Raw genomic sequence first — 18,440 nt, 5'->3', positions numbered from 1 at the left:
GTGTTTTTTTTTTTTGGAAAGGCTTGGAGTATTTCTAGCTGTCTAATCTCATCTGAACACGAGGGGCTGAATATTATATATTTACATTTTGGAGACCTGCATCAATTTTTATAAGTTAACATGGCAATTTTATATTTGCTAGTATGCAGAAGCTTTCTCTGCTTCTAAAAGGTTTTATTTTCATCAAGCTATGAATGCAGAAGAATGTCTGTCAGGTTTTTTGCATTAGCTCGGCTGGTTTATCTTAAGCATACTCAGTAGACTTGCCTCAGTTTTTCTCAAGCTATTGTTCTTTTTTACACCGCGTTTGCACACTGCAGTGCATCTAGGGAATTTCAGCAGTCGGAATATACATGAAAAGAGACCCGCTCTACTTTCATAAGGTCCCTGGATGAATTGGACGAAACCTCAAGGCCCCATGGTGGAGCCAGAGCTGCATTCATATTCCTTGCCATCACCACACATATGATAGCATGAAGCCCAGACCAATCGAAAACTTGACAGTAAGCCTTTTGATTTTGTGGGGAAGCCTTCATCAAGCTGAGAGAGGGAAGGGAATATAGCCCAAACTGGACTTCATACTGTGGCAAGTTTGAAATCCCAGCCCAACCACAGAGCTGCTTGATTGGAATAGTTGGAAACTGTGTCCAGGAATTCGGCAGCAAGAACTTGGCTTTCAGCAACTCCTGCCTTTTTAAAGGAAAATTCACCATATGGGTCACTTAGGAGCCTTATTTATTCCGTCAGAATTTTAAATATGTACATTCTCGTAAAGCATAGGTGTAATGCGTACTGTATAGTGTTTGCTGCTGTACATTTCTATTCCACAGCCGCTTTGTTTCTTAGCCTCATGGTGGAACACTCTTGGCTAAAGCTGCCATGCTTTGACATTGCGTTCTAGGCTGTTTAATTATTTGGTCCTTAGTTTACCTAAGAAACGGAAAGAAACAAAAGAAATCCTCCTCTATGCTGTATATGTTACATTAGCTTCTCCTTTAAACATAATTATGCTCGAACATGTATTATAGGTGTCTTATGAAACTGATCTCTACTTATTTGTGTGGGCATTTTAGTGGTATGTCAAAATTACCATCGAATTCACTAATGACATGACATCGAGTTATGCCATTGATTAACTATTATTCTTGTTCATCCTTTTCCGGCTTACATGGCTGGGCGCTGGCACACGTCGATAGCTGCAGTGCGTTACTGCTAGTGGTGCCTTTGGGTCTGCAGATGGAAGAGCTGAGAATTTCATCTGGAGGAAGATGGCGGAGCCTCTGCTGCAGCTCCCCCTCCCACCCCGGAATACTGAACTTTAAAACTCCAAAGATTCTGCGTTTTTGGTGCCTATCTAGAACTGCATTTTGTTCTTTGTTACCCCTGGAATTGTGACCCAATTATGCTTCAACCCAGCCCTCAGTCAGACAAACTCTTGTTGACTTTCATGAGAGTTTGTCTAATTAAAAGATGAGTTGGGAGTGCAGAAGAGATAGATACCAGAAGCATGTAAAGAGTGACAAACTGATACATTTGTGCTTTGTGTCCAAAGGTCATCCCTATAACACACTTTCCTGATTGCAATGGGAGACTTTCTTCTGTGGAGTGGTACATAGTCACCCCTTCAGTGAAGTGGTGCCTTTTATAGACTGCAATTCCTTATGGCTTAAGCACAGTGCAAAACATTTAATATTGTCTCATGGCAAGTAGATGGGAGTGTTGCCACTTTAAAATGGTTTGTGGTTTTTTTTCTTGTTTTGTTTTTTAAACTGTAGCAGGACTGCTGGCTGGTGGCCTCCCACCACCAAAAAGGTAGGGGGAGGTTGGTGGGCTGCGGGGGACATAGCGGGAGTCCAGCCTGGAGCTCTGCAGGGGTTTATCTGCAAGCCCTCCTCTCCTCCAGGGCACACAGGAGCGCAGCTGGAAAGAGGTGCCGGCGTTTGCAGTGCCCGCTGCTCACACGCTCTCTGAGGACTGTGTTGGCCGTGAAGCAGAGCAGAGGCTTGATGCAGATCTATCCCTGTGGTGTGTTAAGGCTCTGTTGGATTGGCTATTCAGCTGTTTCCTCAGCCAACATTTTGGGTTTGGTTGGTTAGATTATTTCTTAATGCCACAACACTGTATAAGAACATTTACTTTAGCTAATAAGTTTTCGGGTGAGCTTGCAAGGTTCAAATGAGTCAATTTTAAATACAAAAAAGTGTTAGAAAATTATTAGCTTATGAAGCTTAAAGTTAAGGAGGAATCTAAACCAGAACTTTTAAGGTTGAATTGTAGAACGTCCAAATGTCTTTATAGTTTGCAGAATCGTCTCCAAGAAACGCCAAATTTGAGACTATAAAATTGAACTAGTCTACATCTTGACCCCATAACTGTATTAAATGTGAATACATGAAAATTGCATATTATAAAACCGTATGCAAGGTCACAGGATGGTGTCTTTGTTGAGTTGTATTTAAATGGCTGCAGAGTGTAAACGTCCCAGGCTCCCATATATCCAAAATGTAGGTGATTTTCTGAAGGTCTACAGGGAGAAAAGCTCTGAGCGATTCTCACCAAGAGCTCTCTGCGTTGGATCCCAGTGGGTGCTGAGTGCCCAAAGCACTCACCAGGTCCCTGTGAGAGCAGGGTGCTCCCACCCTGGGTGCCCATCTAGAGGGGATGACTCTGTAGCCCCTTTCTCTTCCATTCCTCAGTGCTGCGGAGTAGTTAGTGCCAACAGCTCCAGTCATTCTCACTGCAGTACATCCAATCACTTCAAAGGAATTTTTGTGAAACAGGAGTATCCCATATTATCCAGACTTAATAATTATAACAAATATATGCTTTGTGATTAAACAATGTGCAGCTGGAAAAATTAATCGCATCATGCATTAAGCAATGCTTAAGACATTTAAAGCAGCAATAGGTGCAGAATTTAACATTTAAAGATCCCTTGAAATGCCAGGGAATGAATATAAATGACTCGGTGCTCTATAGTGTCTTGATATGGTGATGCCAGCCAATGAAGGTGTAGGATTCGATCTTGCTATTTTATAATAGGCTAGTAAATATTTTATCTTGTGCCATGTTCCTTTTACATTAAATTTTAGTCCAAGCCCACTACTCCCTTAGTCAAGCAAAAGTTTAAATTCATTAATTTTTTAAAGGGCTGATACTGTCTGTTTACCCCATTGCCTGAGCACATGAGAGGAGAGGTGCTCTTTTCTCTCTGTGTTCTTTTCCTCCTTCCTCAGCCTGTCCTGCATTTTAGAATTTAAGCCTTTATTTTGGGGGAACCTTGTCCCATTGGGGGGAAAAAAAAATAATCAAAATATAGTGCCATTTTGTTTGCTTTGCTGAAGGCGCAGACCTGGAGAATCAGTGCTGTGCATAAGCTGCCTGACCCTGCAGTTTCTCTTACCAGGGGCTCATTTGTATGCAGAGGGGATTAGTCAGAATTTACTGTAGCTTCGCCCTGGGGAGCTGTGAACTCCCTAGGAATATGCTCTGACGAAAGCGTGCAGTTGGTAAGATTAGAACAAACCCTTCTGCTACAGAAAGTGCCTTGGTCACTCACTAGGCCTCCAACATTGAAATCATTTTCATTTATAACCTTTTTGATCATTCAACCTCAAAGAAGCCTTGGCTTTTATGACAGCTTGCACCAAAATTGCCCAATTATTTGGGGGGGGCGGGGAGGAGAGGAGGGAGGGAGAATCGGAAAACAGTCAGATGTGAGAGACAGGGCACTTGATCTGTGCTCATGGCTTTTTCTTCCCTTCTCCTACCAATATTTTTACAGCTGTTGACATATATTGAGTTACATGTGGCTGTGCCATATCCCTGTGGTATAGTTTCAAAGATCTGTTCACCATAAAGTGTGCTGTTCTCAAGTAAATGACTCTGACTTCAAGAAAGCACAGTAGTTTAAATGTTACTATAAATACAGGAGCTAAGACATTTTAATTATAATTTTTGAGTTATACAGTGCTCTGTACGTACACTAGGCATTTACAAAAGGCTGGGAATGTGTTCAGGTTACTGTGCTCTCTTGTGGATAAGGCAGTAACTGCAAGCAGCTCGTTTTGCTGATCCCCTTTATTTACGTGTATTTGCACAGTCTTTATTGACAATGAACATCTTAGGTTCAGGCGTTCAGCTGTGGGAGCTGAAGAAGAGAGGAAAAACAGGCAATTTGGCAAAAAAAATATTCAAACTCAGATTCAAGATAATTTTTTGCTTTGGGATATCCTAGAAATGTTACTTTTGTCAGAATATGTTATAACTTCGGTTAGGAAATATCAGCACATCTATTGTCCTTTCAATGCCCTTCCAACTCGCATCTGGTAACTAGGGCAGATTGAGAATTCAGTACTAACAGATCTGTCAAATTTTTGAGACAATCCCAGGGTGTGAGTCCATTGCTGATTAATTTTTGCATCAGTGTAACAGTGTTGGCTTCAGTGAGGTTATTCCTAATTTGCTCTGATGAAAGGAGGAAAAAAATAATTCTCGAAGTGGGTGCTGCTGTCTGGGGAATAAATAGGTACAGGGTGCGGGGGAAGAGCAGGTGAGCAGCAGTATGTGCCAGGAGGTTAATTTTTAGCTGTCAGTGGGCTGATGGTGTTGTGGTTTGTTTGGGGGGTTTTTTTGTTTGTTTTTTTTTTAAGCTTGAAAACAAAACATACATAAAAAGCTTTTACAGGATATTTTGTCTTGTACATCACTACCGGTTATGCATGGTAAAGGTTTCCACTCTGGATATGGAGATCTGATCCTTCGCATTTGGGCTGATACATACGGTAGAATGGTGACTATAAGCTTAAATGATTTTGTAGTATGGTAACATCGCCCTTCAGAGAGCTCTGCAATTGAGATCTAACAAATCAAGTATCAATAGGGTTCCCTAAATGAATTTGTCTTCCTGCAGTACCTGTGACAGAGCCACTGTAATGGAGATTTTAGCTCTCTCTGCTGTGACTACTGCAGTAAAAGCAGTGCCTCTCAGTGCCTTCAGGGCCTGAACCAAGATTCACTGGAATCAGTAAAAAAACCTTTCGATGACGGAAACCAATTTTGGATCAAGCCTTTACTGCAGGTTTGGATGCCCATTGTTGCTGATGGCATGTTTTTGGTCATGCAGTCTACTAATCTTCATAAATTAATAAATAATATGCATAATAAATAGCACGCATACAGTAAACTGTCTCTCATGATTGCCCTGAAAGACTGCCACAGTTTCTAGCAGCCTTCCCCATGGCCTTGACAAGAAATGCTGCTGAAGTCAGAGGACTTTGGGCACTGTGGAAGTCCTCGGTGCCATCGCCAGCAGATCGTCCTTGGCCATTAAGTGGTGCCCCTGTGTCACTCAGCCAGGGAATGCTAGGTACTTCCATTTAAAAACAGTTGTGAAGTCTCCTGAGTAGAAACTGAAAACCCTGTACCACCATCAGAGGTGATGGTGGTACCATCCAAAATTGTAACAGATTTTTGTACCCCTCCAAAACTGTAACAGATTTTTTTTTCAGGTGTTTTTGAGTAGCAGTGGGAAAGCATGCAGGCTGTAGAGATTGTAGGAAGATACTGAGAGCATTTGACCAACTCCTAATGTATTTTACGGGATTTGGACTCAAACCATTGTGTGGTTTCTTTTGCTTATAACTTCACCTGTTTAGTGACTCAAACCCAGCTTTTCTGTTGTGCAAATTGTACAGGAGAGTGAGGTCCAGAGAAAGATTTCTTTCTCCCTCTGAGCACCGCTATGAACTCTTACTTAAGAGAGCAAGACCATTCCTTTCAAGCATCTTTCAGGTTGTTTTTCCTTTCAAAATCTTCTTTCAAAGTTGGAGTGTAGGTGAGTGATCTGAATTATGAGAATAAGCTGTAAGCTCTGTACTGATGTACCGGGTCCCCGGGCAACATTTCAGATGGCAAAGGCCGTCTGTTTGCATTTACCTTATGGATGTTTCTGTATGTGATACCTTCTATTATCCACGCTAGTTAAGCAGGCTTCTTCCTGAGAGGGGGATTAGGATGGTTTGATAACACTGTATTAATACATGGTTAGCCATATACATATGAAGTGTTTAATTAATTAATTTTGCAGATATTTTTGGTTATGTAAATCAAATCCAAGCAATAATAAGTCCTGTTGCTGGAGGTTGCTAGCGGGCCAGCTACCTTGCAAACAGATGTCTGGCTGTGAATTCATCAAAGGATTGCATGTATGATTCTTAGCGTTTCTTCTCATTATCACATTTATCAGGGAGTGCAGATGAGCTGGTTTTCCCTACATCCTGTCGGATGGTTGCTTTAGGGGGAGGAGTCGGGTCTCTGCTGGCCTCAGGCAGTGCTGGGGATGCAGCGTCTTCCCTGCCCACATGCACTCTGGGGCACACCGGCTTGGGCAGGCTGGGGCTGGCCCCGGGGCTCTGGCAGAGAAGGGCAGGGGTATCTCAGGCACTCCTGGGACAGCCAAGCAAGACAGGCTCCCTCCTGAAGCCTGAAAAGCTGGGGCATGTTCACCACCTCCTCTGTCTTTTAAATGACTTGTATATGTCCAGTCTGCTTAAGATAAAATTTAAGATTTGTATTCAAAGATGCTGACTGACATGTTTCCTTTATGAATTCTTGTGGATTACTATTGATTTTTGACTGTGGTTTTCAAAATCCTACTTCTAGGACTCTGGAGATTTCCCTGCTGCAATAATAATGTATTGTCATTCTTAATATCTCAGATCCTTGACACAATATTCATATTAAAACCACAAAAAAGCTACATTAGAGTAACACCGAGGGTCTGACTGGAACCCACCAAGGCAGGGGAAATCAAAGTCTAGGCAGAAAATTAGGGCTGACACTGTGAAACATATCCCATTGTACTTAAGTACTGGAGTTCATCTGTGATTGCAAGATCACTTGCATTTGAGAGGTGGATTCCTCCATACAGCAGGAATGAGTTATGGTGTGTTGTAAATCGTCAGGATTAGCTATTGTAGTTAAGAGTACCTATTTTTGTGGAGAGCTACATAAACCAGTGTTATGGAAGTCACTTTAACATATTTTATGAACTTTTGTTCTCTTTCACACACAGTGCTATTAAAAATTCATTCTGCATTTCTGCTGCTTGCATAATAATTCTGGATCAAATTGTTTAGGTCAATAAGGAGAGAATTAAAATGTCACAGCATTATCTGTGTGAGTTTGTAGGCATTTTTCCTTTAACTTTATCACCCCAAAAACATTTTGCGGACATGCACAGTCCTTTACATGAGTGTGATAGATGGTTTGAGTTATTCACCTGATGTAAATGAGTTGCTTGTGGCACCACTGAGGTATTGGAAGGCCTTCCATTTGACCGTGTCTTTTGACCTTTCTCATACCGTCTCCTTGGGAGTTAAATTCTTCCAGTCAAACTCTTTTCTTGCTAAGTCTGAGAGCTTACTCCAGTCGTTCATTTGTTTCTCAGCATGCAGTGCGAAAGCCTGTGGAGCATCAGGAGTGGGAGTTGAGAAGTAAGAGGGAAGTTTCCGTGGTTGAGGAGAGGCCAGGAGGGTGTTGCACGCTGGTGGACACCTCCAAGGGATGTGGGCTGCTCGTTTGCACGGGGTGCACACTGTTCTCCGCTGCTGCCACCCATGTTAGCACCAGGAGGGGAGCAGAAGTGTTCTGACAAAATTAAACAAATCAATTAAATATGTGGGTTTAGATTTTTATAGCAAGGTGTTTTAACCATATTTTTATTAATGGTTTTAGAAATAGCTGTTAATCCTCCTTTCCATCTGCTTCTCTCTAATGTTGTTAATGCTCACGTGAGGGCCCATCTGACATTACCCTCCTAGTTCATTGAAGCAATGTGAAAGGGTTTCTTTGTAAATTAGGATTACGGGTCATTTGCATATATCTATGAACTCTGTTTTTGTGCTATTTTTAGCAGTGAACAGATATGGACATAAAGTAGATGCATGGCATCCCATCAGAGAGGAGCCTTTGAAACTCGGTGAGCTAAAACATCTGAGGAACTCCACACACCCCGATATGCACAGTTTGTGCAACATGACTTATTAGTCACTAATCTTGATGATGCCTGAGGGGCATGTGAACATGTATTATTTTGACATAGATGCTTACCAGCTTTACTTATTATCTGCTTCTGAAGACAGCCATGGACCAAACTGAAATTTGGTGTAATTAAGTGGGACTCTTAACACCAGAACTGTGCTATGGTGCACAAAATGTCTCATTAAATTTGGATATTCAACAGCACTTGTAGCATTCACGTACGTTGTTTGCTGTTACAGACATTCTGGTATTGGAAAGCTCAGTATTACCGCAGCTGCTTTCAAAGATGTGGCAATTTCTAGATGAAATTATTTTTTGGAAAGGCCAGATGAAGTTACAGGTTTACCTGGAATGCTTATTTTCCTCTGGGGGGATGGCTAATGCCTTTCCCTGATCACACTGCTGGCACTTCACATTGGTTAACACAATTCGAAGGGTAAATACTGGTAACTTACTGATTCAGCATGCAACTATTGGTTCTTTAACCTACTGCAAATTGCCATTTTTAGCATATCCACCAACATCCCCAAAGTGTAGTGTAAATGTTTGGAAAACATGTGCAGTTACTGCTTGCATGTACCATCAGGGTGAGGTATTTCACTTGAAAATATCAAGAACTACTCAACGTTAAACAACATTGGGTCACAAAGCTCTTTTAAATAGAGAAAATCATTAAAGGAGGCTTTAAAACCACACACATGCCCTCATACTATCACAGCTGATCAACTTAAAGTAAATTCAGTGTTTCCAAGAAAAAAATTGGGTTTGTTCCTTTGAAATTATGTATGCCTAAATTAATCTTTCAAGTGAGTTATAAATCTCTGTAAATGGGGTTAGCATTGGAATGAATTATAGTTACAAAAATTAGAATGAAGATAAATCATGTTTCCTTGGTGAAAATCTAATAATAGCTGTCGGGTCCGTACAGCGCTGCTTAGATGTAGATCCCCTGTTCTGTGACCATGATGCGCCCTGAGGAGCTCATGCTGCCTACCAGCGAGATCAGGGTCTACAAGGCTCAATACTGGGCACTTTTAGTATTTTAAGAGTTTTGACACTTGAACTGGTGCAAGCAGATGTGCACCTAAAATGAGGAAACAAAAGAACTGGATTGCATAATTTTGGAAGAAGTAACATGAGATTTTTTTAGTTTGAGTGATGATAATCCTGAGTCTATTTAAGCATCACAAGGCCAACTGCTGCTTCGTTAACCTGTGTCAGAACAAGGCTTTTTTGGGGCAATGGGGGCGGGTTGGCAGTACAAAGGCACTGCGTAGCAGTGCAGGAGAGGCTGAGCGGCACGGCTCCGGCAAGGTGTGCTGACCTCCCTGACCTGGTACCCTTCACAGGAATTAAGTTCGTTGTTTTACAGAGTCAGACCTTAAAATAAATAAATAAAAAAAATAAAAAAATAAAAAAAAAAATCCTTTGAGGCCCTCCCCATCCTTACGTAGGAGGGGTGTTGGGGAGCCCTTGGTAACAAGGATCTTGGAGAATTGTTAGTATTAAACTGCTGTCAAATTACCAAAGTGTAATGATGTACAGGACATGCACTTTCAGCCACTGTCTCTTCAGTGGGTGGATGAATGTCAAAGGGAATATTTTGTGACAGTTCCTTGTGACCCAGATTCCACAGAAGTCTCTTATAAAATAATCTTTGAGCGAACACTACTCGCACGTCCTAAGGACACCTCATCCCCGTGAACCCAAAGATAGGAGTGAAGCTGCTGTGCGCTGCGAGATCTGTGACTTACTATCTGAGAATTTTGGTCTTGTTTGATAGTTCAGCCTTTGTGCCCTGCAGATCCATTTTAAATTGTCTGAAGCAGGAATAAATCTATTACAATGACCACTTTTTTTTTTTAATAATACAAGGTGGGTCTGTGAAGAGGTGTTAAAAAGTAAAAATGAAAGGCAGAAGTTGTAAGGAAAACCTGTTCATTGGACAAAACTGCAATGCAGTAAATAATAACCCCAGAGGTGAAAGACAGCCTGTTCTAGAAAAAAGGCAGTGGAAAAGACTTTTTCTCTTTCTCCTTTTTTTTTTTTTTTCTTTCTCCTGTGGGTCTAGGGGAGAAAAGGTCCTTTATTCTTTAGTAACTTTTCTGATTTTAAATATGTGCTTGTCTGGTCATAAGGAGCAAGGTCATTCCTACTGCTCAGGGCCTAGGCTTTGTGCTGGCGTTGGCGGGAGCTTCTCTCCTCTCTCTTTTTCCTCCCTCCCTCTATCTCTCCTTTTCTTTTTCTCCTGAGGTGCAGATGGCCACATTTGCAGGTTAACTGGAACAGCTGGAGGCACATTATTAGCTTCCTGCTGCTAACTCATATTTGCTTAGATTTTTTTTTTAACAGCAACATAATTTACAAGTAGTAGGCCAGTGACAAAGCTGGCATGTTCTAAATCTGCATCTGATTTATATAATGCTGTTGCTTATCAGTGAATGAAGTCATAATTATTGCTTTGTACCATTAAATAGCATAAATATATAAACTGTTATACAAATTGCAGCAAATGTTTCCTCTAGGGAGCTCTAGACAAAATTTTAATGTAGTGCATTTGTCTGTGATGGCAGTTTCTATGGTATATAATAATGTTGATAAATTTTACTGTAGCAAGTGACATTTTATAACACTAATCCTGGTGGTAAAAATCTGAAGAATACTACAGCTGTACTGGTGGGTGCAGGAAGAATGAGAGCATTTGACACCAAGTGAATTGATTTTAATAGTGCTTTAATGCTCCGAAGCATGAGGACGGTGCAGAGATGGCAGATCCTTCACTGGAAGGGAAGAGGACTTAGGCAGGTGCTGGACAGCGAGGCACTGGGGAGCTTGACTTGATGATGGTGATAATTAATTCTTTTAAAAATCTTTATTGATTAATACATCCTTTGCTTTGAAAAGCAAAAGGAAACCAAATAGTGCAATGAAAACACTTAAAATCCTCACCGGTTATTTAAACTCTGCGCATGTGAGTGAAGAGCCTGTAATAATTAGAGATGCAGCACCTGGGCTCAAATATTGTTTCAGATGTCAGACATGCAGGCACACGGCCCACTAGTGCCGTGCCTGCCCATGCTGGCTGCTGCTGAAGCTCCCTGCTGCCGAGGTGCGCTGCTGCACGGCCAGGGGATGAGCGAGTGCGCAAGTACGGCCCCGCGCATGCTAAATGGGAATGCACCAGCAGGGTAAACAAACTTGCGACATGAGGACTGTGAAGAGAAGTTCTTCCTCTGACTTCACTTGCATGTAGCAGGAATAGGGTGATACTGGCGGGTTTTAGCACCTGCCAAATAACAGCATAAATGATGCTGCAGGTTTTGCGATCCTTTTGAAATTGCTTTTCACATCGCTTTGTGATCCAGGTCCCAATGCCCGGGCTGGGGTTTGCTCGCTGTGCAGACAGCAGGGTGGCACGGCACTGCTGATGATGCTGGGCCCAGCAAAGTCCCCACCAGGAAGCCCTGGGATCTTAACTGCTTGTGCCCGAGGGGTCTGGCTTTGGTCATGGCTGAAAGCAGCTGATGCGTTCCCCTCCCCAGGGAGACCTGCCAGGCGTGGAGGCAGGGGGCAGCCCCAGAGTGAGCCTGGGCTGTGCCCTGTGTGTCCTGCCAGCTGTTGGAGGATTGATTTGTTTTGCTTTTATTTCTGGAAATAAGGAGTGCTCAAGGCAGGCCGTCTGGGGACGGTGGGCACAGTCCCACTGTCTGGCAGGGCACATGCGCAGACTGTATCAGCTTATGCACTTTCCCCTGTTGCTGCAGAAGGACGGTGCAGGCAGGTGAGTGGATGGGTTTGCCCCAGGCCAGGGCAGCGGGCAGGGGCCAGCTCCAAGCCACTGCTGGCAGACCTGCTTCCTTGGGACAGCTGCAGCCCACCCACCCACAGCTGTCGCGGCTGCTCCTCCTTCCTGCATAAGGTGGCTTTCACAAAGTGCAAGTGTACTACTGCCCAGGGTACTGGCTCTAGCCAAAGGCAGGGGGAAGAGATGTGGGAGGCCAAGAGAGGGGTTTTATGCTGTTTGTGCACAAGTTGTGTTTCTGAAACAGGAATGGTATTTCAGGTGCTCAGGTGTCTGTGTATTAATTATCCACATGATTTCACTGTTAAACAAAACTGATGAGATGCTTCAGCTGACACGTGATCTTGATGGCTGCCAAGCACAGGTGAATCCCTTCCATCTACATCAGATGCAGCACAGAAAAATAATTGAATGCATGAAATGAAATTATCCTTCGACACAGCCATTTCTGGTAGAGGCACTCTTGTCAGAAGTACTTGGTATAAAATCTTGATGCAATATTTTTTCTCTTTTGTGATTTGTCTTAAAACCAGCAACTGCTTCTCACCTGATCACAAAACATAGTGACACACGAGAAAGGCACTTGTGTTTCATTAACATATGGTCATAACTTACTCACCTGTACTTATTACTTATTGCTCTTACTGAATTTCCAAACTGGTCTCAGAAATGTCATGTATTTACTGAAAAAGAATACCAGAAATGTTCCTGCTTCACAATTAGTTTGTTAAGGAGCTCATTTTCTCCAGAGAAACTTTCAAAAATAAATGCGTAACTCAAAGGAGAATCCTGGAGGGCACTGTACTTGTGACACTTCTGTAAAAATGAAGAGCAATGCACTTTTTGTACTCAGTCATTTAGACTGCCATGACCCTTCCCCACCTGAAAGTGTATTTTTCTGTGTTCTTCATTATGTGACTTCTTTCCTTTTCAAACTCATGCTTCTGTTTCTATAGTGTCAAAGATGGAGCTACAGGGTTAAAATTGCAACCCCATGGCCATAGGGAAAATCCCAATGACTTTAGGTTGAACAGCATTGAGGTGTCTGACACACACCATGGCATCTTGTCAGGGTGTTGCAAGGAAAACAGACATGTCCTGTATGGGTTTGCCTTCAGTTGTTTGTTTCCTGTGTTTCACATGCCCACAATAATTTTCTTCCTCTCTGAGAAATTGTATGTGTTTTCCTGCCACCCTTTTAGACATAAAGTTTATTGAGTGGTTGAGGGTTAGCCTACTGTTCTCTCTCCAGGCTGAAGTGCTGATGTTTGAACAATGTATAAGGAATCCTTCCCTACAGATGCCGTGCTTCCCTATCCCTCCACACCACCTGGGGATGAAGAGCAGGGGGCTGTACAGCCCCCCTTGCCTGGTGGCATGTGCAGTGCTGGTCTTTAAGCTCAGCCCCAGAGACACAGGTACAGGCTATAAACCTTGCTACTGGCTTATGTGGTTGAAGTTTCATATACCAGCATCACTTTTAAAATGTGGACATGCCCGAGAGAGTAGAACCTTGCAGCTGTGGTGCTGGAGGCATTTTGTTATAGTCAGCAATGGGAAGCCCATGGCAAAGGCAGTTTTGCATAGGAGCAGTATGGAAGTGCAGGGAACGGCAGCAGGCGGCATCGTGCCAGGAGAGCTTCCCTCCACCTTCCTTTGCCTGGGCTTCCTCCATCAGACCTCTCGCCCGCATAGCGGAGCACCATCTCCGGGACGCTCCATCTGCGGGTTTTCCCTTTACTCCAGCTGCTGGCCAGTGGTGGGTGAGGGAGCTGAGCTCCATGACTAGTGGTCTCTGTCCCTTTGGAGGATCACAGATGGTGCTGTGGGAGTGCCATGTGGCAATGGCTTTGGAGCCCTGAGTTTTATTTTCCAGGATTAGCAGATTTTGAAAGTGTATTGCTTGTCAACTTTGCACTTAGTAAATTCCTGTACAATGTTTTATGGCTTGGGCACTAGTTAAAAAATAATAATATTATTCTCATGGCTGCCATTAAAATTTCTAGAAATAAAAGCATCTTATCTCTGGAAGTGTGAATCCTAAGCTGTAAGGTATGTATGTTTGTAATGATTAATTGGCTCAGCTCAATACATACCTGAATCATGTTTAATAATAGCAGGGGCTCTGCGAATTCAGGCAACCTTTGTTGATGTATTCTGCAATACTGCAGTGATTCATGGCATCCTGTGGAGACCACCAGGCCAGCCCCGGCACTAGGCAGGTTACAGAAACCGCCTCAAAATCTTACGAGAAGCTGCTGTGGTCTCCCACAATGGGAGCCGGGTGAGCAGCCGCAAGCTTGTGCTGTCGCTCCTGAGTTCACAGCCTCACCCTCCAGCAGCGCCAGCAGATGATGGGGCTGTGGGTAGGCCTGGCTGTGTTTATTCACTTCAACATCTTAATGCAGTTACAGAGCTGATGTGTGTCCAGCCAGCTCGGTCCATGGCAGCGTTTGGTTCGTCTTTAAAGGGTGATGAAGATGCATTTGCCTGTGCATGAAGCAACAGGGCCATCTAGAATAATAAGCCGAGGTTACATTTACTTCTGCAAAGTCGCTCTGCATTTGTGTGTCTACCACAAGCACTTATGCTTGAATGCGGTGTATGATTTTTCAGCTACTGTAAATAAATCATCTTTACAGACCACAATAAAATGTTTGTGTAATGCTTAACTGTACATTAAGTAAAAACCTGTGTTAGAATATCCCCATATTCTTTCTATCGGGTAAATAAGAGCATAAAGGCAAGTATCTCCACCACTCCCATTACTGCGCACAGCACTTAGCCACATTAGAAAAATGAGGCATTGTTCTGCCAACTTTTGTTTCCCTCCATTTGTGTTATTTACCACTTATGAATCCAGCATGCTGACCTATGAAGCAATTACTTGTGAAATCCAGCTCTCATGGCATACATAGGTACCACAACACGGCTACTGCCAGGAGTCAATGGCTAGCACCGGTCTCCTGTGCTCGCAGCTAGAGCGTTATTGGTTTGAGCTGGCATATAACTAATAGCATTTGGAAAGTGTAGGTGTTACGTTGTCTGCTGAAGCATGACTTGTATTGCATTAAAGCATCATGGTGTTTTTAAAGAGGCTAAAAGGGGTTTTCAGCTGTGGTCAATTATTGGGCTATTGCACCGACAGTGTGTGGGGTGTTTGGGTGTTAATAGGGGCCTGTATTGTATTGACACCTCACCTGTGCCTTTGCAGACCAACTGAAGCAGTTGATGTGTTTTGCAGTTCATACAGCTGTTTGGGACCATTGCAGGTTTATAAATATATTGCAGAATCTCTTTTTGTATGCTTTTGCTCTTCTGTCTCGTGCATTGCTCCAGGAGGTGTGCATGTCTTCTCCTCTTCCTCTTAAGACTGAGCACCTGGACTGCAGCTTCACTGCTGCGTAAATTCGCACAACTGGACATGCTCCCCTCGCCGCTCCTCCAGGCAGCACAAGGGCAGGAGGCAACTCCAGGTACTGCAGTTCAGCTCCGGACCAGGGCAACTATTTTACAGGGGGTTTGGGGGCAGGAACTGAGGTTCAAAACTGCCTCTGCTCCTACGGAGCAATCGATATTTGGCCATAAAACCAGGAGGGGCATGGTTGGGAATCACAGCCTGAACGAGAGGGTTTCAGTATTGTCATAGAAGATAAAACAAGAGGAAAACATTTTTGAATTTACTCTTTGTGTATTGAGGCCTTTTATGATTCATCAGTAAGTAAATATAAGCTAAGGGAGTGATTTGTTTCTAACAAGCTTATAAAATACTAGAGTCATTTGTGAGTTTATTGGAGTGCTGATTATAAACATTCCCTCATGCACACTCCTTTGTGTCAAATTAACATTCAAAATACAAATATTGTATCTTTTAATATTTCTGTAATCTCTTCCCAAGTATTTGAGCTCTTCAATGGCAGATGATTGACAGTGTCACATGAAAAGTAGCTGAATGCTCTGTCACAGTTTTGGACATATTTTTCATTTCTTTGGCATTTGATTTGCTCATGCTGCTTCTTTGAATTGCCTGCTCCATGCTCTAGCATTTTGGTTTTTGATACAATGCATAATTGATGCTCATCTAGCTGCAAAGATTCAACTGTTGTGCATGCCGCGCTGCCTGCATGCAGCTTCCCGGGATGTGCCCCACGACCCAGTGGTGCTGTTGTGTGATGGGAGGGGTGGATGGTCATGCTGGGGCCGGGTGGCCTCGGTGCGGCTCCCTGCAGCCTGCCAGGGCGGTTCAGGCACACAGGTGGCACCAGGGGCATCCCGGGTCTCCCAAAGCACTCCCCCCAGGAGCTGGACTTTGTGGCCTCGCGAGCCTCAGGTGTGATTAGAAAGGGAGCCCTGTTCTTGCAGTTTCTCTTGTGCACTAATGCATTTTCTGTTGGTAATCGTAAGGAATAGAAATGTAAAGAATAGGCATGGTCTGCTGCATGTCTCTTAGATCGCTGGTTTAGACCCATCCCCTATAGGCAGTTTTCCCCAAGGATGTGCTGTGTGTGGAAGGTGTCCGGAGGCCAGGGCTCTCGGGGTGCTGCTGGTTGGGACCAGGGAGCTTTGGGGAACAGATCTTGGTTGAGCTCCTTCCTGCCTCTATGGCTACAGAAGTGCCGTTTCACCCCCTCCATGTTGGTACAGCAGGTGTATTTATAGTTTAATCAGACTGACCTTTTATTTTTATTTTATGATTTTTTCCCCCCACCCGCTAAAACATTCCCTGTATTGTCATTGTCAGTGCCCAAATTCCTTGCCTTTCCTATCACTGTGTAACTTTTTTTTATTAAACAGAGGAAAATCCTGCAAGGGCGGGTCTTAGGCTAACACTATAATAGTGGCTGCCATTTAAAAAGTCAATTTTTGCCTACAGGCAAAGTATTGTTATCAGAGTTCATACCTATTTTGCATATATACGATTGTATCTTCCCTACCTCTCTGGGGTGACAGGAGTAAATGCCGACTTCTTAATGCTGATCGTTGAATCCGAGCTTAAAAAAAGAGCTCACAAGAAAAATGAAGAATAAAATGGTGGGTAGCAGGTCTCTGACAGACCTTTATTGTTTCCTCCTTTTTGGTTCAAACAGGGACTCCATGACAGCTTGATTTAGGATCTTATTTTATTTGAGGGAGCAGCTGAAATGCAGCTTGATTTTTTCCTCATTTTTCACTCAGTAACAGCTTGATTTAGGATCTTATTTTATTTGAGGGAGCAGCTGAAATGCAGCTTGATTTTTCCTCATTTTTCACTCTTCCTCAGTAACTTTTGCAGGGCTGTGGAATATGCTCCTTCTCATCTGGGCTTATTAGGTGGACACCCCTAAATCTATTTCAAGTTCAATGAATGCACATCAGGCCCTTCTCTACAGCAATCCTACTACACCTTTGGACCTTTCCAAGTCATCTCAGCCACTTTTGCATGGCTCCAGTTCGTTACTGCGCCCACGCCCTGAAGATGCCATCCTGCTTGGCCCTGCCTACCCTCTCTGGCTGGGAACTTCTTATTGCTGCCTTGTGGGCACGGGCTTGGTTTTCTTTTAAAAAAATGTAACTTCTGGGAATGAGTGGAGTGGCAGGGAGCCCAGGAAACCTGTACAATGCCATGAGCCTGAGATCTGGGCAAGTTTAAGCAAAAATAGCTGTGTAGGAGTTCCACTGTTAACGAGCCGTCAGATCCTCCTGAATGTCACTGTGTTTTGATATGGTGGCATGCTCACACTTTCCCGCAGCTGGAAGAGGGCTTCTTCAGCACTATCGTAGGATTGGCACTTCCAGATCCCTTTATTTGAGCAAAAATACAGACTTTCCTTGTATCTTACACTAAGTTTTCTGTCACAGCCCACATATGTTCTTTGGAGTCTGTCTACAGCATAAGAGTTTGCACATAGCTTTCCTTAATGGATTAAAAAGCTAATAACATATAAAATGAAGAAAATGTGTTTCTAAAAAAATAAATAAAACCAAGCTGGCCATCTTGTGCACTGACAGCATATCTGCCAACAGCCATATGCCTGACTGAGCTACTCACGTAATAAAATAGAAAGGGCTTTGTTTACAAAGGCAAAAGCCAAAGTACTTTGAGTTTAGGAGCCTGGAAGAAGGTTTCTGCCCATGTCGCCAACTCGCTGATGCCCCGCGCAGCTGCACAGGATGCGTGCACTGGCCCTCTGCGGAGAGCTCAGAGCAACTGTTACATTGCTGCCTGTCCAGCTCCTTGTGCTGGACAAATCCAGCTCTAGGTCATATGTGAAGGGTGCAAGATGGCTGGCTCACATGCAGAACAAAGAACAAATGTAAAGGTGATACTAGTTTGGTAGTAGGTTTTATGTGTTGTAATCAATGTTTGTATGTTAGATAAGTGCTTCCGAGAATAACTTTACAGTCTGTGCTATGCAGAGTCATTGCTTGGCAGTGAGATCTCTTCCAAAAAGTCGCTGGGTTACAACTTTTCTTCTTATTCGAGATGAAGCTGCTACAGGGTATGACTTCCACCTGGACTGTGGAGTGTTAATCAAGCAAATCCTGTCAACATCAATGGGAGATGCTCTTGTACATTCACTTGTGCATATTCCCACAATACAAGAATATATGTCTG

At 43.3% G+C, this 18,440-nt stretch overlaps 1 protein-coding gene across 1 annotated transcript in view; it reads left to right on the top strand.

Annotated features, from left to right (window-relative positions):
* The window catches only part of ZNF423 (zinc finger protein 423), a 195,845-nt gene that overhangs the window by 143,751 nt on the left and 33,654 nt on the right, over positions 1-18,440 (top strand). The window lies entirely within an intron of this gene.

This window comes from Aptenodytes forsteri, unplaced genomic scaffold (assembly GCF_000699145.1).
Source record: "Aptenodytes forsteri isolate BGI_AS27 unplaced genomic scaffold, ASM69914v1 Scaffold33, whole genome shotgun sequence".
In the NCBI taxonomy this organism is placed as follows: Eukaryota; Metazoa; Chordata; class Aves; order Sphenisciformes; family Spheniscidae; genus Aptenodytes; species Aptenodytes forsteri.
Note: the sequence above shows the minus strand (reverse complement) of the source record. Positions and strands in the feature narration are given on the sequence as shown.